The sequence below is a fragment of the Rana temporaria genome, chromosome 8 (genome assembly GCF_905171775.1).
Source record: "Rana temporaria chromosome 8, aRanTem1.1, whole genome shotgun sequence".
Taxonomy (NCBI): Eukaryota; Metazoa; Chordata; class Amphibia; order Anura; family Ranidae; genus Rana; species Rana temporaria.
The window spans coordinates 104,486,677-104,508,834 of NC_053496.1; the positions used below are offsets into that span (position 1 = coordinate 104,486,677).

At 42.2% G+C, this 22,158-nt stretch overlaps 1 long non-coding RNA gene across 1 annotated transcript; it reads right to left on the minus strand.

Moving 5' to 3' along the window:
* Nucleotides 1-7,436: 7,436 nt before the first annotated feature.
* LOC120910700 lies at nucleotides 7,437-21,948 on the minus strand. The gene is made up of 3 exons (XR_005741540.1): nucleotides 21,937-21,948; nucleotides 21,734-21,737; nucleotides 7,437-7,495 (listed from the first exon to the last, which is right to left on the minus strand). It is a non-coding gene; the product is annotated as an uncharacterized LOC120910700 (long non-coding RNA).
* Between the last annotated feature and the right edge of the window lie 210 nt (nucleotides 21,949-22,158).

A 22,158-nucleotide genomic window follows, 5' to 3' on the forward strand; every position in this document is an offset into this window, starting at 1 on the left:
GCATAAAAATATAATAAATAAATATCGTTTAACTTGACATTTGTTAATGCATATTGAGTTTTGTATGGAGTTGCAAGGTACCTAAGCATCAGGGTTTCTAATTTTATGTTATGTTTTATTTTATGTGAATTTAAAATTAAAGATTTATGTGATCTATCAAATTGTCATAATTACACAACCTGGTTAAAAATAATATGCATCATGCAAGTGAATAGGGTAAAGCAGAAGCATCACCTGCATCCCATTGTTTCCGACACTGTTTAATATGGCATACAGGCTTACACCTGCTCTCGTACTGAAAGGTGTTTAAAGCAGTTACTTGCTCCTTCTTTGTCCTGACGAAGTTCTGGGGGCAGAACGAAACATGATACAGGGACAGACCCCCCACCCCCTGATTTACTGCATGCCACAGCTACTTGTTGGAGACTATCGGAATCCCCCTCCATGGGACTTGTTGGCAATTGGACAGCCTGTTGGCCGACTCTGCTGTTGGTGCTCTATGAGACTGGTTGTCTCTGTACTGCGGGAGCACGACTTTAGTATAGCAACTAGCTGAATACCCGGCGTTGCCCGGTCTTCCTATCTTAACCTTTTGGGGAGGAAAATCATAGTAATATAAATATACCCATCTTTTATATAAGGGTGTAGGTAAGGGTTAATTTAACTGTCATATATTTTTATTTGGCATATAAGTAATATGTGTACCAGGTATTATTGAAATATCTCAAGGCGTACAGAAGTTATGTGGGAACATACATTTCCCATTGATTTGCATGGGACTTTAAACAAAAACCCTGACCCTCACAAATGGGGGTAGTTAAGGGATAAATTAACTATCCTATAGTTTAAGTGGACATATAATTAACATGTGACCAAGTGTTATCGAAATATCTACAGCCGTTTGGAAGTTATGAAGTAACATGTATTTCCCATAGAGTTGAATGGGACTTTAAAGGAAAACCCCGACCATGGCAAATGGGGGTGGGTAAGGGTTAAACCACCAATCCTATGTTTGTTGCTGACATATAAGTAACATGTGTGCCAAGTTTCATGTTAATATCTTTAGCCGTTTGGACGTGATGCTGGAACATGAAGTAACATGTATTTCCCATAGAGTTGAATGGGACTTTAAAGAAAAACCCCGACCATGGCAAATGGGGGTGGGTAAGGGTTAAACCACCTATCCTATGTTTGTTGCTGACATATAAGTAACATGTGTGCCAAGTTTCATGTTAATATCTTTAGCCATTTGGATGTGATGCTAGAACATACATACATACATACACACACTTGAGTTTTATATATATAGATTAAGGGAACAAAACAGGAAGCGCCACCTAAGTGCAATAATTAAGACAAGATTTATTAATTTAAAAGTAATGCACTTACAGACACAAAGTAAAAAACGGGCTCATGTGTATCTAGTAATGCGCAGTGCATCGTGTGCATCTGGATCCACGGGTAGGCAGAGGAGTGTAGATGTCTGTCCTGTGGACACCAGGAAGTCAGCCTGGTCCAGCGTGGAACGCAGATGGTGACGTCACCGGAAGCGGAACCGAGGAAAGCACCAGGAGAAAGACAAGGCTAGAAACACCAGGTTACGCGCTCGGAGACATCAGCTCCTTCTACAGGATTACCGGTGCTTTCAGAGTCAAATAACACAGGGGCAGTGCCACCAGGTGATGTCGACAGGTGGCCCACCCTTACCTATATATAACTGTCAAACAGTGGAGGAGGCATTCGGCGGTTGGCTGTGAATGAATGCAGAGTGTTTTTTTTTTCCTTTTTTGGGTCAGCAGGCAGCGTGATTAATGATGTATATACATCGGGGGACACTGTTTTTTAATTTTTTAACAAGGGAAAAATGTTCTCTGTGTTTTTATTACTTTTTGACACTTTTTTTGGTGAATGGGTAGCCCATACTTATTCACATGATAAAATAGAAGGGGGAATTTTCGAACCTTACCCAGGAGCAGATGCATATATTTTGTCTGTTAAAAATATATAAAAGCCAATATGATCTAGTGTTAAACCCAGATGCTGGGAACATTAAAGAATAAAAAAGGAAAAAAGACAGGAGGAAGGAAAATCTCCCTGCTTACATGTTGACTCAGAGTACAAACACATGGTACTGAGAAGATGGGGACCAGCACAAGTGTCTATCCCAGGAGCTGTGAAGGTAAGGACCCAGGAGTAGGCTGGACTGACCCAGTGCCGGCCCAAGACATTGTGCTGCCTGGGACCAAGAATGAAATGCTGCCCCCCCAGAAAAAAAATCACGCCAACCAAAAGGCCCCCGCATTCATTATTTTTTATCATGATAACTAAAGGGGACCCGTCATGGCTCTATACATGTATAAAGGAGTATAAAGAGGACCTGTCATTACTCTTTACATGTAAAGGAATATCAAGAGGACCTGTCATGGCTCTATAAATGTATATAGGACTATAAAGAGTACTTGACATGGCTCTATACATGTATAAAGGAGTATAACGAGGGCCTGTCATGGCTCTATAGATGTATAAAGAGGACCTGTCATGGCTCTATACATGTATATAGAGGACCTGTAGAGACTCTTTACATGTAAAGGAATATAAAGAGGACCTGCCATGGCTCTATAAATGTATATAGGAGTATAAAGAGGACCTGTCATGGCTCTATACATGTATAAAGGAGTATAACGAGGGCCTGTCATGGCTCTATAGATGTATAAAGAGGGCCTGTCATGGCTCTATACATGCATATAGGCGTATAAAAGGACCTGCCATGGCTCTATACATGTATCCAGGAGTATAAAGGGACCTGTGAATTGCCGGCGGCCACAATGTCTTTTGCGCAAACTAATCAATGTACGCTAATTGTGTTTTTTTTTTTTTTGTACCAAAAATATGTAGAAGAATACCTATTGGCCTAAACTGAAGAAAATAGTTTATTTTTCTAAATTTTGGGGATATTTATTATAGCAAAAAGTAAAAAAATATATATATTTATAGCACAAAAAATAAAAACCGCAGAGGTGATCAAATATCACCAAAAGAAAGCTCTATTTGTGGGAAAAAAAGGACATCAATTTTATTTGGGTGGCGGAACGTTCTGGCTGGCATCAGTATGCTGCCCCCCTAAAACTGCTGCCTGGTACCCATGGTACCACCCGGTCCCATCATAGGGCTGGCCCTGGACTGACCCCTATGAATGAGGGTGTCCATGTCAAAGTTGCTGATGGTGGCTCATTCAGATGGGGGGCGGGACCTGGGGGCCCCTTCTTAAAGGGGGCTTCTAGATTCTGATAAGCCCCTGCCTGCAGACCTCCACAACCACAGCCCAGGGTTGTGGGAAAGAGACCCTTGTCCCCATCAACATGGGGACAAGATGCTTTTGGATAAGGGGGTAAAGCTTGCTTGCCCCCCCTTTTCCTGACCTGCCAGGCTGCAAGCTGGCATAAGGGGCTGATATGGATTTTGGGGAAGGGGGGACCCCATGCCATTTTTATGTTACATTTTGGAGTTTGTTTTGTACTATTTTTTACTGTCAATTTTTTTTTCAGCTGCCTGCAGGGAAGCCCATTGATAGCTGATGAGTCATCGGTTGGTAAGGATGCCGTGGCCGGCTTTTTGGCGCCACTCCTTAACAACCAGCATTTACTGCACCCTGAATGGGCAACGTTTTGCCCAATCAGGGTGCAGAATGCACTGTGCAGCACGCGGTGCATTGCAAAGCGTTCAGTGGGTCAAACACCCACAGAACACCCTGCAAATTTGGGTGTTCCCCATTGACACAGACAGCAGGATTTGATTGGTGTCACTGCAGTGGTGTCACTGGATTTGATTGACAGCAGCAGGAGCCAATGGCTCCTGCTGCTATCAATCTATCCAATGAGGGCCTGAGACAGCGGCTGAAGCTGCTATGCTCATCCCAGTCACTGGAACAATCAGGTTCAGGTAAGTAAAGAGGGGGCTCTGGGGGGAAGCTGCACTACAGAAGGTTTTTCACCTTAATGCATGGAATGCTTTAAGGTGAAAAACCTCAAGGGTTTACAACCCCTTTAATTCCATGGCATTTTAGAATGTAAATAGTTTGTTCAGCCAATGCCCCCAACCCACGATATTAATTGAAATAAAAAAAGAAAAGAACAAAGTGAAGTAGCCATTAAGTGAAGTAGCCTTAAGTTCCCTACACTTTAGCACAAGCATTTGTGCATAGATAGAATGTTATCTATCCAAGGATCTGTATATATAAAGCATTAACCACTTCCCGACGGCCGTACGACTATATACGGCCGCCGGGTGGCTCTGAATCTCTGGGAGGCCGTGTTTTTACGGCCGCCCCTTTTCGCGTTCCCCGCGCGCGCTCCCGAGCGCGCAGCGGGGAACTGCTGTGCTGGCCGTGTCCCTTGGACACAGCCAGTCACAGATCGCCGTGAACGGCCAATCGGAGCGGCCGTTTCCTAGGCGATCTGTGCGGCCAATGAGAGATGATCTCATATGTTTACATATGAGATCATCTCTCATTCCCGGCTCTCGCAGACAGCGGTGCTGTCAGGGGAGAGAGGAGACGGGTCTGTGTCTCTTGTACATAGAGACACAGATCGGTCACCCCCCCAGTCACCCCCCCTCCCCCACAGTTAGAACACTAATTAGGATACACATTTAACCCCTTCCTCACCCCCTAGTGTTAACCCCTTCCCTGCCAGTCACATTTATACAGTAATTAGTGCATATTTATAGCACTGATTGCAGTATAAATGTGAATGGCGCCAAAAATGTGTCAAAAGTGTCCGATGTGTCCGCCATAACGTCGCAGTCCCAATAAAAATCGCAGATCGCCGCCATTTCTAGTAAAAAAAAAAATTTATACAGTAATTAGTGCATATTTATAGCACTGATTGCAGTATAAATGTGAATGGCGCCAAAAACGTGTCAAAAGTGTCCGATGTGTCCGCCATAACGTCGCAGTCCCAATAAAAATCGCAGATCGCCGCCATTTCTAGTAAAAAAAAAAAAATAATAATAATAATTCTGTCCCTTATTTTGTAGGCGCTATAACTTTTGCGCAAACCAGTCGCTTATTGCGATTTTTTTTTTTTTTTTTTACTAAAAATATGTAGAATACGTATCGGCCTAGACTGAGGATAAAAAAAAAACGTAAAAAAAAAAAATTGAGCTATTTATTATAGCAACAAGTAAAAATATTTTTTTTTTTTTCAAAATTGTCGCTCTATTTTTGTTTATAGCGCAAAAAATAAAAACCGCAGAGGTGATCAAATACCACCAAAAGAAAGCTCTATTTGTGGGGAAAAAAGGACGTTAATTTTGTTTTCGAGCCACGTCGCACGACCGCGCAATTGTCAGTTAAAGCGACGCAGTGCCGAATCGCAAAAAGTCCTCTGGTCAGGAAGGGGTTTAAGTGCCCAGTAAGGAAGTGGTTAAATACAAATAATGGACCAGGTAATGGATACAAAGCACCTGCTTAAATATTAACAATACCTAGCTGCAATGTCAGCGCAGTAAATAGCAGACAAGCCATACAATTGTTTTTATAGACAAGCATTACAAAGCACTCCTAACCCCATGACATGTATAGTCACCTATTTTAAGACATAATCTAAGAACAATAATAATTCTTATAACATTTTGAGCACTCTCAGAGGAGATCATTCTGCCAGCAGGCAGAAATACCTTCATGTTGCAGAAATAGCCAGTTAATATAATGCAGGAAAGAAAATGTGAGAGAGACCTAAATGCTGTATGCTGTATACTGCATCCTATGATTCACTATACACTAAATATATCCTCACAAACCACCTGCTGACCCTCTAATAAGGTTACTTTGTAATACGAAAATATTTTTCTATGAATTGATGTTTTAGATATGAATATTCACAAACATTAACTACCAAGTAGTCTGTAGAGTGCACAGGCTATTGATATTAAAAAATTAATAAAAAAAAAATCACTGCTCAACCTTGTCCAATCAAAGGGGTTGTAAAGGAAAACATTTTTTTTCATAATAAGCATCCTTTACCTGCAGACATTCCTCTTTTCACTTCCTCATTGTTCGTTTTTGTTTAGAAGTTGCTCTATTTCTTCTCTGTTCTGTTCACTTCCTGCTTGTCTGATTTTACTGACCACCGTGAAGGGAGGCTTTACTGCGGTGGTTAGTAACGTGCTCGCCTCCTCCTGGGAACTACATCTGTGTGGCAGGATGCTCTCTACGTGTTAGGCCCTGTACACACGATCGGACAAAACCGATGAAAACGGACTGAAGTTCAGTTTCATCGGTCCAAACCGACCATGTGTGGACCCCATCGGTCCGTATCCTTCGGTCGAAAAATTTAGAACTGGCTTTAAAATTGAACCGATGGATGCCTAACCGATCGGTCAAAACCGACGGTTAGTACGCAAAAGCATCGGTTCAAAACCCGCGCATGCTCAGAATGAAGTCGACGCATGCTTGGAAGCATTGAACTTAATTTTTCTCAGCACGTCGTTGTGTTTTACGTCACCGCGTTGGACTTGATCGGTTTTTAAACTGATGGTGTGTGGGCACATCAGACCATCAGTCAGCTTCATCGGTTAACCGATCTCGGACCGTTCTCATCGGATAGACCAACCGTGTGTACAGGGCCTGAGAGACTTCAAGGAGGTGTGAATTGCTGGGCGTGCCACAATTCATACTGTAAAATGTAGTTCTTACATGAACGAGCGATGCAAACCAGGAAGTGAATGAGAGAACAGAAACTAGAACGCCGGAGGTGATATAGATGAAGGAATTTAATAGGTATTTACTTGTTTTTTAACAGAATCATTACACTATTCTGTCTGTCTACCTTGCAGACATTAATTTTAGGCAACATTTTTTTTCCTTTACAACTCCTTTAAGCTTTGACAAAAAAGTTTTTCTTTGAGATGCCTGTGGAAGAGGAGCATGTGTGGCTTTTACTTCGATACAGCATTTGCATTTCATGAGCACTTCGTAAGTCACTATTGTTAAATCTTCTGATAAGCCTCTCTTTATAATGTCCTGTATAGCTTCTGGACTTATGTGCCCCAGCCATCTGTGCCATAAGTGAATACATTTGCTGTGTAGGTCATTAGAGACTATATTGGCTTGCTGGTCTGTGGTGATGAGCCTGTATAGGTGATCATCCAGTTTTCCTTTAGCAATGAATCGCTTAATATTGTGAATTGTGCATTCATCAACCTGAAACTTAACTTTGAGACCGTTGTCTGCAAGACTTTTCACTGACAGAAGGCTGCCTTCTAGTTCTGGAACATACAGCACTTCCTTTACAAGTATACTATGCTTGCCTTGTGGTGTAATGCACTCAACTGCCATGGCCTGTATGTGCGCTCGTGGTGAAGAAAAAGCATGCTTGAATTCTGCTCGTTTTGCGAGACAACACTCGCAAACCGAGTCAGAATTCTTTTAAAAAAGTTGCTCGTCTTTCAAAAAGCTTGTTAACTGAGTTACTAGTAAACCGAGGTTCCACTGTAACTTCATTTCTGAACTTGTTTTGGTTTCTTTGTATGTATGAATTGCATGGGTTGTTACAGACACGTGGTGAAAATTTCATGTTAAAAGCACCTTTAGAAATATATTTACCTAGAAAAATGGTGACGTGTTCAATACTTATTTTACCCGCTGTATATTCAAAGAATATATTAATCCAATAATACAAAAATGTAACACGTTAGCAGATTTTTTAATAATTTTGAAATCTGCAGGTTTTGTAAAAGAATACCAGATGATCCTTGTATTTCTTTTAAGAAGGGGTTTTTAAGTAGAAAAATTACAAATTCAAAAATGAATAAAAAGGTATTTATTTAGAAAATTTGACATGTATTAAACAGTAAAAATATGAGCTCTGGTCATGGGGCATACAACATTTTCCAAAAAAGCAGCATTTCAAACATGTAAATACACAACATTCTATTACAGTGGTTGCTATGTCACAGATATTGACGCGTTTCGACCTATTCGGTCATGGTCTTCTTCTGAATATACAGCGGGTAAAATAAGTATTGAATATGTCGCTATTTTTCTAGGTAAATATATTTCTAAAGGTACTTTTAACATCACATTTTCACTACTTGTCTGTAACAACACATTTAATTGCTGCTTAAAAACCCCTTGGGGTGTGCAGCCCCATACCTCTCTTAATTAAATCCAATACTTCCACCCAGTATGGCTGGATCGAACTACACTGCCACCATATATGAGCATGGGTTCCTTCCTTCACACATTCCCTCCAACATAAAGGTGATAAATCATGGTTCATTTTATGCATTTTGGATGGAACGTAGTACCACTTAGTCAATAGTTTATAATTCATTTATTTTATCTTTGTGTCTATTGAGGTGGAGTGGACATAGTTCATAACCTTTCCTTTCAGCATCTCCGGTACTGATTGGTTCAGTTCTATTTCCCACCTCCCCAAGGCACACATTAACCCATCGTCCATAGAAGTTATCAGCATCCTGTATATTCTAGAGATCCCCTGTCTGTTTATCCCCCTTTGGTCAACTAATCTTTCTCATGGATTAAACCTACTAGCCGAGCGAAGGGGTTTTGGAAGGGATTATATGAAGTGGTGGAGCTGTCTGTATCTCCAGCCATCCCAAGATGTTGTACCGTATTTTTCTCGTAACTCCTCTAATGAAAAAAAGGTGTTTGCTTTGAAGAAGTGTCTCTTAGTCTCAATCGGTCCGAGCGGGTCCATTTTAAATACAGTTTATTATCTTTACCTGGGGGGAAATAATTTGTTCCCGTCAAGGGCATCAAGGGGCTATTGTATTGCCCTGTTGTACCCTAGAGTACCATATCCCATGCTCTTAATGCTTCTGTTGTAATTGGGGCCATTTCTCTAGGAAGACCTCTATATTCCCTTGGAATCCAGATAATCTGACCTAGGGCAACCTTACTCATAGTGTCTTCCAGTCATACCCATTTTTTATGTGGAACACGTATGAACCCAGTCTATAATTCTCCTCAATACTGTTGCTGCATGGTATTTCTGAAGATCTGGGAGGAGCACCCCCCCCCCATTATCCTTGGATCTACTCATTGTTTTATAGAAAATATGCCTCCCTCTTCTATTCCATACAAATTTCTGCAGTAAGGATCTAATAATTTTAAAATAGGCCCCTGGGATATTAATCGGAAGGCTCTGGAAGATGTATAGGGCTTTCGGGAGGATCCTCATTTTGATTACACTTATCCTACCCAGACAATCTATGTGCAGGATATCCTTTCAGGTCTTGTTTAATTTTATTCAAAAGAGGTAAATAATTATCCTGATATAGATCTGCTGTTGATACTGATAGAAATACTCCCAGATACAGTATTTTAGTCCCTTTTCCTTCCACACAAAGGGGAAAAGAGCTCTAAGTTATCTTCTCTCCGTTGGGGGATACAGCCACAACATGAGCTGGAGGATATAAGGCAAGTGTTTGCAATGATTTCTGGAACGATTGGGGAGCTATTTATATGTTTTAAGGACTATTTAATGTGATTAATTTTAGCTTGCAAAAAAAAATAAAAAATGATGCCCGGAACCCCGCTTTAACCACTTAAGACTCGGACCTTTAACTGACAAGTGCGATGTGGCTCCCAAACAAAATTGGCGTCCTTTTTTTCCCACAAATAGAGCTTTCTTTTGGTGGTCCGACACCAAATGTCCAATGGAGCCTACACGCGATCAGAAAGTCCCGACACAAAGCTCCCATCGAACATTTGTTGTCGGGAATTCCAACCGTGTGTACGAGGCATTACTGTTTTTAATTTCCTGCTCTATCTCTTCCTTAGAAATATCGCTATCAAGCTTACTTGAATCTTCTTCTGATATAACTGGTAGTTCTATCTTCTGAAGATACTGTTCAATTTTATTTCTTCTGTTTTGTTTATCGTCCCAATCTTGATTGTCGCTTACTTTATGTAATGATTGATAATACTCTAGAATTTTTTTACTGATATCTCTAGTTTAATGTTTCTTCACTCCCTTTTCATCTTTTATTTTTGAGATATAATTCAGGTTCTGTCTAGGTTTAATTGCCCCCACCAGCAGTCTGCCAGGTTTATTACCGACCTCATATTGCCTTTTAGCTGATTTAAAAAATACCTGTCTTGTATCCTGATCCAGCAGATCCCTCAGTGGCTCCCGTTTTCCTGTTAATTCAAATATTATTTTACTGTCATTTAATCCTTTATGTATCCGCTCTAGCTTCTGGATTTCCTGCAGAATCAGTTGTTTTTGCACTATCCACATTTTCTTTCTCTTAGCCCCTTCTGCTATTAATCTCCCTCTCATAAATACTTTATGGGTTTCCCACAATATAGGTGGCGCAATATTCTCTACATTGGTTTCTTTAAACAACAAGTTTAGATCTATTTCTAAAGCCGCTTGGGTTGTTTCCTTTCCTCTGGAGAGTGGAGATGGCCATGGAGTCCACTGGATCCTCCAACTGCTTTTGCATTTCTGTTAATGAGGTGATCCATTTCAGCTTCCAGCGGTAAATATGGCATCATGGTGTACATGTAATTTGGTGCATGAGCAAAATTGCTTTTTTGAACTGTTAAATGTATCTTTTAGAGCTAACTATCCCTCAGAAGAAGACCGTGACTGAATAGGTCGAAACTCGTCGGGGTCTGTGACATAGCAACCACTGTAATAGAATGCTGTGTATTTACATGTTTGCAATGCTGCTTTTTTGGAAAATGTTTTATGCCCCATGACCAGAGCTCATATTTTATACTGTTTAATATGTGGTTGCACTCACTAATTAAGCTTCCACCTAGAAGTGCACTGCAAGTGCAGTTGCTCCAGATCTGAGGGAAAGCTCTCCTGATTTCTATCATTTAATCATGTACAAACAAAAATGCATTTTTTCTTACATGTTCCCCTCAGATCTAGAGCAACTGCACTTGAAGTCAAACCTCATTTTGCGCTTCCTGACTCCGCCCCCGAATACACCCCCATTTCCCAAGCATCAGTGTGACAGGAGACAGCGCTAGAGGAAGCATGCGGCTGCTCATAGAGGCGAGCAGGGGATGTTTGCTTCCGTTCCTTCAGGACCTCTTGTCAGGTCACCTGAGGCCAGGTGACAGATGCACACCGTTGGGGTCAGGAGTGCACCGCTAAGGTAGTGGACCCTACGGCTGACTGCTGCGGATGGAACTCTGAGTGGTTAAGGGAGGCAGGTCAACTGGAGCATCAACAGGTATACCACAGGGAGCTAGAACATAAGATTCCCCAGGGCTCAGAGTCTAAGAGCCAGCAGGTGTTTACCAGAGCCTCTAGTGGTGGGGATGGACTGGGCTGCAACTGACTCCAGGTCGCAGCCCCCAGAGTCTCCCAGCTCAAGCTCACAGTAGGCTACAGGAGGATAGAGAGGAAGCAGCAGACCAGTATAACAAGAGATAGTAAGGGGATAAGCCAAAGGTCGGGGCAACTAGGAGACAAGGATAAACATAGAACACGCCAGAGGTCAGTGTCACAAGCAGACAGAGATAGTCGAGAACAAGCCAAGATTGGTAAAACAGAGACAGATGTAGAGTACACGGCAAGCGGGAAACCAAAACACACAATAGCTTAACAAGCAATGTTGATCAGCACGGCTGGCTTGCAGTGCACAGGTTAATATAGAGTTCCCTGATAGGGCCTGGGGTGGAGTCATGCTTAGAGGAGAGATTACTTAAGCAACCAGGTGAGAGTGGCTGTCCTCTAAAGCAGGACACATGGAGGAGAGGTAAGCATACAGACAAACATTACTGCATAACCATGACACCTCTATAATGATACTACAGAGTAGCTGACTGAGTAACATGCAGTAGAGGCATCCCCTGCATCCTCCTAGATGTACACGCTTTATCCAAGCATCGCCCACTAGAGGTTATAACACTTATTACAGGGGTAGTTATAGTATAGCACCAAAAGCTTAGATAGTGTGGAGACAGAGAGTAGTAAAACTAGTGGCCGAGCCCCCTAGTGGTAACTAGGGTTGTCCAGATACCGATACCAGTATCGGTATCGGGACCGATACCGAGTATTTGCACTAGTACTCGTACTCGCGCAAATACTCCCGATACCAAAATAGAATACTTTTTTTTTTTGTGACATCGAACACAAATTGGATGGCACCATTGGATGGCACTGATAGGTGGCACTGGCATTGATTGAATGGCACTCATAAATGGATGGCACCGATAGGTGGCACTGGCATTGATTGGGTGGCACTGATGAGATGCACTAATAAGCTGCCTCCCTGCACTGATGCACTAATGGGCACTGATCTGCACTGATAGGTGGCACTGGCTAGCTGCACTTTTGGGCACTGGCACCGATGAGCTGCACTGACAGTGATCACTCCTTCAATGATATGTAGTTTTCCAGTACCGTATGCTAAAAAACAGCCCCACACCATGATGTACCAGTTCTTCATAATTCTAAAGAAAATATCCTTGGTCTGTATTGTGGTTTGAAAACGGTCACATGACATTAAAAAAAAGTATCGGTATTCGGTATCGGCAACTACTTGAAAAAAAGTATCGGTACTTGTACTCGGTCCTAAAAAAGTGGTATCGGGACAACCACCCTGACTATTTACCTTTAGTAAATCAACCCCAATCTGTGGCTGAAGGAAAGAAAAAGTATGAATGAGATTATGCTTTAATCAGTGATGGCCTTGCTAACTATCCACAAATGTTGAAAAAAGTGACAAGCCAAAATAAAAAGGTGAAAACAACTGCTCCTTGTAAAAAAAAGAATTGATACTTATATGTCTTGCTGCCTGCACCATTGATCTTTGCTTTATCCTAAAGGTAAGCTTGCTAATGTATCCTCAGCATTCAACACTTCTAGTGATAATGGAAATCTGGCCACCCCTCTGCATTCTGTGGATCCATCTGCCAGGCTCAGTGCCCACCAGATCATCAGTGCCCTGATTACAGTACAGAAAAAACGTGGTTTGAGAGCGTTTTGCAAGACAAGCAAAATATTTCAATACATTTTGACTTGATATACAAGCGATGTCTTGATATACAAGTAGCGTCATGTCACTGAGTATAAAAGAGAAGAGAGGCGCCTCTAAGTGTAGCAATATGGTTACATTTTATGAAGGCACAACATTTAGCAACATGTTGCTACACTTGCTATACCCCTTTCTTCTCTCTTATACTCTGTAGCTTTTGCTGAATTTTGCTTCTAATCCCCTTGTGGGGGCTTCCATTTGTGGATGGACATTTTATGGTTACACAACCTATTACATTGCTATAATCTTTTTATATGGACTATAAACGGAAGGACTTATGAATAAATGGCTGTGAAACGAATCATCTGAGTTTTCATTATTTCTTATAGGCAAATTTGCTTTGATATACAAGTGTTTTGGATTACAAGCGTGTTTCTGGAACAAATTATGCTCGCAATCCAAGGTTTTACTGTATAGCAATTTAGTATTATCAATCAGTGCCCACCTTTGCCAACCAGTGGCAGCAATCAGTGCCCACAAGTGCCACCAAAAATAAAAAAACTCAGCAGTGATTAAATACCACCAAAAGAAAGCTCTATTTGTGTGAAGAAGAAAATAATAAAGAATTTGTTTGGGTACATTGTAGCATGATCGCACAATTTGTCATTCAAAGTGTGACAGCGCTGAAAGCTAAAAAATGGCTTGGGCAGGAAGGGGGTGTATGTGCCTGGCAGGCAGGTGGTTAAATACTACCAAAAGAAAGATTTACCTGTCTCCAAAAAATGATATGGGTACAGTGTTGCATGACCATGCAATTGTCATTTAAAGTGTGATAGCGCTGAAAGCTGAAAATCCGCACAGAAAGGAGGTATACAGTAAGTGCCCAGTTGGCAAGTGGTTAAGTGAATATATAGACACTATTCAGTCAGGAAACAGTGGCCCAGATTCAAGAAGCAATTGCGCCTGTGTAACCATAGGTTACACAGCGCAATTGCTTGCTTGCTCCGGCGTTACGAATGCTCCTGATTCAGGAACATCGTAACGCCGACTGCAGCCTAAAATCTGCGTGGCATAAGGCTCTTATGCCATGCATATTTTAGGCTGCATTCTTGCGATGACCGCTAGGGGGCGCTCCCATTGTGCTCAGTGTATAGTATGCAAATTGCATACTAACACCGATTCACAATGTTGCGCGAGCCCTGCGTCTGCAAGTTACTTCGTTTCCATACGGCGTGTTTAGCGTAAGGCTGCCCCTTCTAATAGTAGGGGCAGCCAATGCTAAAGTAAACCCGTTGTTCCCGCGTCGTGAAATTTGAATTTCACGTCGTTTGCGTAAGTGATTTGTGAATGGCACTGGGCGCCCTGCGCCTCCGCAAACAAAGCGCAAATCTCTTTGAATCCAGGCCAGTATTTAGTAAAGACTAATGAAAAAAATAAATAGAAGTATGTCTATTTAAAGCATATAATCTACTTTATATAACGTATTTATAGTATACTACTGTATATCCAGCATCCAGTTGTAAAACATATTCTGTAAAATTGTATTACTGCATAAAAATTGTCTGCATAGATTCATACAACACATAAACCTGAGACTTTTTCTTTTGCTTCCACTATGGGGCAGCAGAGCATCAGATTTACAGCAATAATTACTAACAAGCAGCCTGGAAGTGTATGCACCATGGGAGTAAAACAACACTAGAATTTAGTCATCCGATTTCCCAGCTTACTTTAAACAAATCAGTTCTCACAAGTCTACACAGCCTATGGATCTAATCAATGTTTACATTTCTGCTATTGTTCTAATGATTTGGCAATTACTTTGTTCTGGGGATATTTTTTTGCAAAAATTATTTTGTATTTTATGCAACCCATATAAAAAAAAAGAAAAAAACTTTGATCAGTGTCCATAAAAAAAAAAAAAAATCGCACTTTAGATAAAGGGCCAGATTCTCAAAGGACTTACGACGGCGCAAGGCATGTACGCCGTCGTAAGTCCTAATCTGACCCGTCGTATCTATGCCACTGATTCTTAGAATAAGTTACGCATAGATATCCATTAGATCCGACAGGCGTAAGTCTCTTATGCCGTTGGATCTAAACTGCAATTTTTTTTTGCCCGCTAGGTGGCGCTTCCGTCGAATTCCGCGTCGAGTATGCAAATTAGCTAGATACGCGAATTCCCAAACGTACGCGCGGCCGACGCAGTAAAGTTACGACGTTTACGTTAGGCTTTTCCCGGCGTAATGTTGCCCCTGCTATATGAGGCGCAGCCAATGTTAAGTATGGCCGTCGTTCCTGTGTCGAAATTTTAAAAAGTTACGTCGTTCGCGTAAGTCGTCCGTGAATGGGGCTGGACGTCATTTACGTTCACGTCGAAACCAATGATGTCCTTGCGACGTCATTTGGAGCAATGCACACTGGGATATTTTACGGACGGCGAATGCGCAGTTCGTTCGGCGCGGGACGTGCTTGATTTAAATAATACACGCCCCCTACCTGCCCCCTACCTGCCAAATTTGAATTCCGCCGGGTGATTTACGCTACGCCGCCGCAACTTACAGAGCAAGTGCAACTTGCCCGTGTAAGTTGCGGAGGCGTAACGTAAATCAGATACGTTACGCCCGTACAATTTTGCGCGGCTGTACGTGAATCTGCCCCAAAGTGTGTAAACTTTATTCTATCTGTGCCCCAATTAAAATGACACTATGGGGGGCAGTAAAAACACAGAATTTAGTCATGCTTCCCCTTGAGCTGCAAAGGCAGCGAACAGGGATGAGTACATGCCACAGCTGCAAAAAGAATTAAACCCCTGTTGCTTTCAGATGACAATACTTCCAGCCAAACGTGACCCATTCAAGTGAATGCGAATGTACTACATAGTCCAGTGTACTTTGATGAAGTTTTATGTGTAATATGTCCAGTGTCCACAACTGGCTGCTAAAGTTTATGTATAGCAGTTTGTACCAAAGTAACTATATACACTATGGCCCAGATTCACAGACACTTACGCCGATGTATCTTCTGATACGCCGCGTAAGTGCACGGATGCGCCGTCGTATCTCTGTGCCTAATTCTTAATAGAAGATACGCCTGAATTTTGGCCTCATCCGACGTAAGTCTCCTACGCCGTCGTATCTTGGGCGCATATTTACGCTGGCCGCAAGGGGCGCTTCCATTAATTTACGCGTTGAATATGTAAATGAGCAAGATACGCCAATTCACGAACGTACTTACGCCCGTCGCAGTAATCTACGCCATTTACGTAAGACGTACGTCCGTCGTAAAGTTATTCCACCATATAGGAGGCGCATCCCATGCAAAGGTATGGACGTCGGAACAGCCGTTGTATTTTACGTTGTTTACGTAAGTCGTACGTGAATGGGGCTGGGTGTAGGTTACGTTCACGTCATAGGCATTGAGCCGTCGTATCTTAGGGAGTATATGCTACGTGATTCTGAGCATGTGTGCGCATGCGTAGTTTGTTTGGCCCTTCATTTACATGGGGTCACGCTTCATTTTAATACATCACGCCCACTTCCTTCGTACTTTGAATTAGTTGGGCTTACGCCGGCCAATTTACGTTACGCCGGCGCAAGTTTGCTTTGTGAATACTGTTCTTGCCTCACTGATTTACGTTGGAGTAGCGCATATGAGATGCGCTACGCCGTTCTAAAGATGCGCAGCTCTACGTGAATCCGGGCCTATATTGTCAAAAGTATTGGGGCACCTGCCTTTACACACATGAACTTTATTGGCATCCCAGACTTAGTCCGTAGGGTTCAATATTGAGTTGGTCCACCCTTTGCCGCTATAACAGCTTTGACTCTTCTGTGAAGGCTGTCCTCAAGGTTTAGGAGTGTGTCTATGGGAAAGTTTGACCATTCTTCCAGAAGTGAATTTGTGAGGTCAGGCACTAATGTTGGTTCAAATCATTTGGTGGAGGGGGATTATGATGTCGGGCTGGTTTTCAGGGGTTTGGCTTGGCCCCTTAGTTCCAGTGAAGGGAACTATTAAGGCATCAGCATACCAAGACATTCTGGACAATTTCATGCTCCCAACTTTGGGGGAACAGTTTGAGGTTGGCCCCTTCCTTTTCCAACATGACTTTGCATCAGTGCACAAAGCAAGGTCCATAAAGACATGGATGAGCGAGTTTGGGGTGAAGGAACTTGACTGCCCTGCACGGATTTCTGACCTCAACCCGACAAAACACCTTTGGGATGAATTAGAGCAGAGACTTCAAGCCAGGCCTTCTTGTCAAACATCAGTGCCTGACATCACAAATACGCTTTTGGAAGAATGGTGAAACATTTCCATAGACACACTCCTAAACCTTGTAGACAGCCTTCCCAGAAGAGTTGAAGCTGTTATAGTTACAAAGGGTGGGCAAACGCAATATCAGACCCTATGGGCTAAGGCTAAAATGCCATTAAAGCTCATGTGCGTGTAATTTTTTTTTTTTTAATATATACATATATATATATATATATATATATATATATATATATAGGCACTGCTACTACAATGATCTCCACTAGTTTCTGGGTCCCATGTCAAGCAGCTGCCCCAATCCATTATGAACACAGTAGGTTGCTCGCTTGGTAATGCAGCAGGACAGCCGCTTGTCACGGGACCCAGAAGCTAGTGGAGATCATTGTAGTAGTAGAGTCTATGACAGTGATTTTCCTGATTCTACAAGGATCCCACAGGTATGGCACCTACATACTTACTGTGCATCGATCCAAGCTGAACCATGTAAAATTTCCAATATGTAAAAACGACCATACTTAGACTTCAGATTAAAATAACATTTGACATTTAGATCTGTTAATTTAAATGTCCTATGCTATACATTTTAGGAGGTTTTGTAATCTGTTAGCACTATTATCATGGTTATTTTAGTTTATCTGTGTTTTATTTGTGCGGATAGCTTAGTAAGTAAATGAACAGAAGAAGAAAGTTTTAGCACAAAGCAGACAATTATAGAAAATTGAGTATAATAGGGACAGTCTCTGAATCTCCCATTTATGTTTAATAGATGCCATCAACGTTTTGTTTTTTGCTTCAGCAAGCCTAAAAACCCAGTAGATTATTACAATAAACAATAAAGTCATGGATTAGTAGGTAAATATTTCAGGAACATTGGTAACATAACATAGCATCATGCAGTTATATGCAATTTTGCATAAAACAATCTCCCAATTATATAATTCTGAAAACCACTTATATCAATGACTAAGCGATGCATTGGGACTGCGCAATTCCCAACTATTCTAGAATAGACATAGCATTGTGAAGATTGAATGCATCAATTAGACTGACCTCAGGTTAGATCCGGTCAAGTATGTAAGTTCACCTGTAGCCAAAGGTGTATAGTGTCTTCTGAAAAAGGAAAAAGGAGATGGGGGGGGGGGGGGATGGAGAGTAATAACACATGTTCTACTTTCCAACCATTTTATGACTTTGTTTTCTGGCCAGCGATCGGGAGGAAGACGGTTGCACTAAGTAACAGAGAAACTATTCTCAGTGTAGACTCTGCACTGTACATTTCCAATAGAATACACTGCAACAAGATTCTTACTGAAGGCTTTTGGTCTGATAAGTCTGCCATCTCTTCAGTTACTATAATTGGACCCCTACTGGGGTACTGCTACATGTACATAGCAGGAAAGTTGTCCTCATCTGTTGTTCTTCAAGTCACTTTGGGCATCCCATAATCCCTATACCTTATCCAAGTTGTTTTCCCCCAGTATAACAACAAAAACAAGCCAATGGACTGATTTCTGTGTCAATCCTTAACCACTTCAGCCCAGGAAGATTTGGCTGTCCAATGATTGGGCCATTTCTTGAGATTCGGCATTTGCGCAGTAGTTCAACATGGCTCCCAAACAAAATTTACGTCCTTTTTTCCCCACAAATAGAGCTTTCTTTTGGTGGTATTTGATCACCTCTGTGGTTTTTATTGTTTTGCACTATGAACAAAAAAGAGTGTCAATTTTGAAAAAAAGCGACATTTTTTACTTTTTGCTATAATAAATATCCTCAAAAAAGATATAATTTTTTTTTTTTCTCAATTTAAGCCGATACGTATTCTTCTACATATTTTTGGTAAAAAATAAAAAAAAATTGCAATAAGCGTTTATTGATTGGTTTGTGCAAAAGTTATAGTGTCTATAAAATAGGGGATCGTTTTATGGCATTTTTATTATAATATTTTTTTATTAGTAATGGCGGCGATCTGCGATTTTTATTGTGACTACGACATTATGGCGGACACATCGGACACTCTGCGCTGTCACGGAGCTTCGGAACCCACGGCTGGGTTCTTAAAGGGGATGTACATGTACGCCCTTGCGCCCAGCCGTGCCATTCTGTCGACGTATATCGCAGTGTGGCGGTCCTTAAGTGGTAAATGCATTAGGATAAAAACCTTCAGTGTGCAGCAGCCCCCCTCAGTCCCCCTAATACTTACTTGAGCCCCATCTCAAATCAGTGATGTTGCATGAGAGACTCACCTGTCTGAGATTCTTCTTCCTGATTGGCTGCCATTGAATGCTGCTGCTGTTAATCAAAGCGAGTGAGCCAATAAGGAGAGAGAGAGCATGGGGCAAGCCACTGCTCCGTGCCTGATTGGACGCACAGAGCAGCGGCTCGGGTGCCTCCATAGTAAGCTGCTTGCTTTCAGGGCACTGGGCAGAAGGGAGGAGCCAGGAGTGCCGGTGTTCTGCCGAGATGTGTCCCCCTGGCAGATTATGCCCGCTCTGGACTGTGCAGGCGCAGCGCTCTAGCTCCGAAAATTACCGAACATTAAGAGCTGGGCATGAGCTGTAGACTGCGCCTGTGCAATGAACAGGGCATAGTGACAGTCAATGCCGCACGCTGCCAATGCTCGCTGCACTCTGCAAGGGGGGGCGAGTGTATTACAATTATATTGTGTAAGGGGCGGATGCCACAAAGTCGCCTTTCAACAGTGCAAAACTCGCCCTACTTTTCATGCACCCGCCCCCCTATCAGACGATATAATAGTAATACACAGGCCACGTGGGTCGTGGCGTGTGTATTACTATTATATCGTCTGCAGCGTGTGGCACAATATTGTGCTCAATGCGCATGCGCAGTGTCCAGGCGCAGGACAGAGCGGGACAATTCTGGGGAGGACACCGGCAAGAGACCCAAGAAGAGGAGGATCTGAAAACCACTGCACAGAGCAGGTAAGCTGCAAAAAAAATCAAAAAAACAACAACACTTTATTATCACTTTGAGGCTGGTATACATGGGCCGAATATCGCTTGGTATCGACAGATTCAACAATAAACTGCCTACATTCGGCCAGTGTGTACAGCAGTCTGTCTGCCAGAAGCTGGCCTAACATCCAGCTTCTGATGAACCTGATGTGTTCTGGTGACAATTCCCCTGTCAGAACACAATAGCGCAGCAGGTAGATCGCTGTACTAACATTGCATAGTTAAAGGGGTTGTAAAGGTTTTTTTTTTTCCAAAATAGGTTCCTTTTAGCTAATGCATTGTTGGTTCACTTACCCTTTCCTTCGATTTCCCTTCAAAATATTTTTTTTTTTCTTTGTCTGAATTTCTCACTTCCTGTCCCAAAACAGAAAATTCTGCCAAAATTCGAGCCATGTGTAGACAGCATTAGTGAATTAAAGGGGTTGCAATTTTTTTTCTAAATACTGTATATACTCGAGTATAAGCCGACCCAAATATAAGTCAAGGTACCTAATTTTACCACAAAAAAATGGGAAAACGTATTGACTCGAGTATAAGCCTAGGGTGTCCATCTGCATGCCTCACTGTGCCTCACTTTGCCTCACTGTTTCCATGTGCATGCCTCACTGTGTCCATGCCTCACTGTGCCCATGCCTCACTGTGCCTATTCCTCACTGTGCCCATGCCTCACTGTTCCCATGCCTCACTGTGCCCATGCCTCACCGGGTACCGGGCCCCCAAAGTCACTGGAGAAATGACCGTTTAACATGGGAGTCTATGGAAGGGGTGCCCGGCTTTGAAAAATCGGTGCTCCCCGGCCGTAGGTCCCCTGGACAACAAACTTTGCACACATGTAGGGGAAGAGTGGGGCTACATGTGTGACAAGTGGGGTCCAGGGGCCGGAGATCAGGTGCAAAAAGGTGACTCAAGTATAAGCCGAGGGGGGCATTTTGAGCACAGAAAAAATGTGCTGAAAAACTCGGCTTATACTCGAGTATATACGGTAGGTGCATTGTGCATTGAACATTCACAGCATCTCCCCGCAGGGCTGTAGTCCCAAGGGAGGGGACGAGCACGCTGACTAACCCCCAGCCAGAATAGCTCGGATGATGGGGGCAAGCTTACTGAGGAGGAACAGGAAGTGAGAAATTCAGACAAAGAAAAAAAACATTTAGAAGGTAAGTGAACCAACATTATTATTTAGAAATTAAAAAAACAAACCTTTAGAACCCCTTAAATACAGCAAGCTCCTCAGTTCTTTTTTTCTTGCAGCCTGCTGGGTTGAATATAAGAAGAACTACCTGTGTGTACCAGGCTTCCTGAGGACGCAATATACCTTGCGAAACGCGTAGAGGCTGCTGACATCTACGGGACCATGCTCTGATCGCAAGATAGGCGTAGGGGGAACAAGGAGAGGAATGGCTTACATCCTTCACATATTTGCATAAACGGCTGGAGAAGCTTGGTGCCGGCATATGGGCACAATAAAATGTGAGTGCAATACCTGTTTTAATTTTAAAAATAAATAATTTTTTATATACTACACTATGAGGGGCACTCTTTCACTGTGAGCGTTTGTAGAAAAAGAGAGACCACACTAGTATACCCAAGGCACCTGCCAGTTATTGGAATCGCATAAGAGGAGTGGTTATCCTGGGAATGAACCAAAGGCATTTATTAAATGAGATCTGGTGAGTGGCCATTTTTTACGGTGATGGTACTATGACAGAAGTGGTGAAATCACGTTGTGTTCTAACGTCTCACAGAAGAAGCATTACAGTAATTGTTTTATGGGCACTTGGCCATCATATTGGGACTTGTAAAAGGAAAAAAGGATCAACCTAGAAATCCTTCTATTTATTTTTATTTATTTTTATTTATGTTTTGTGTTTTTTGCAAAAGTTGTTTGTTCTTGTGGTAAGGATTCCCTAAATTTGATATAGGGGAATGCACATTTTTTAAGAGC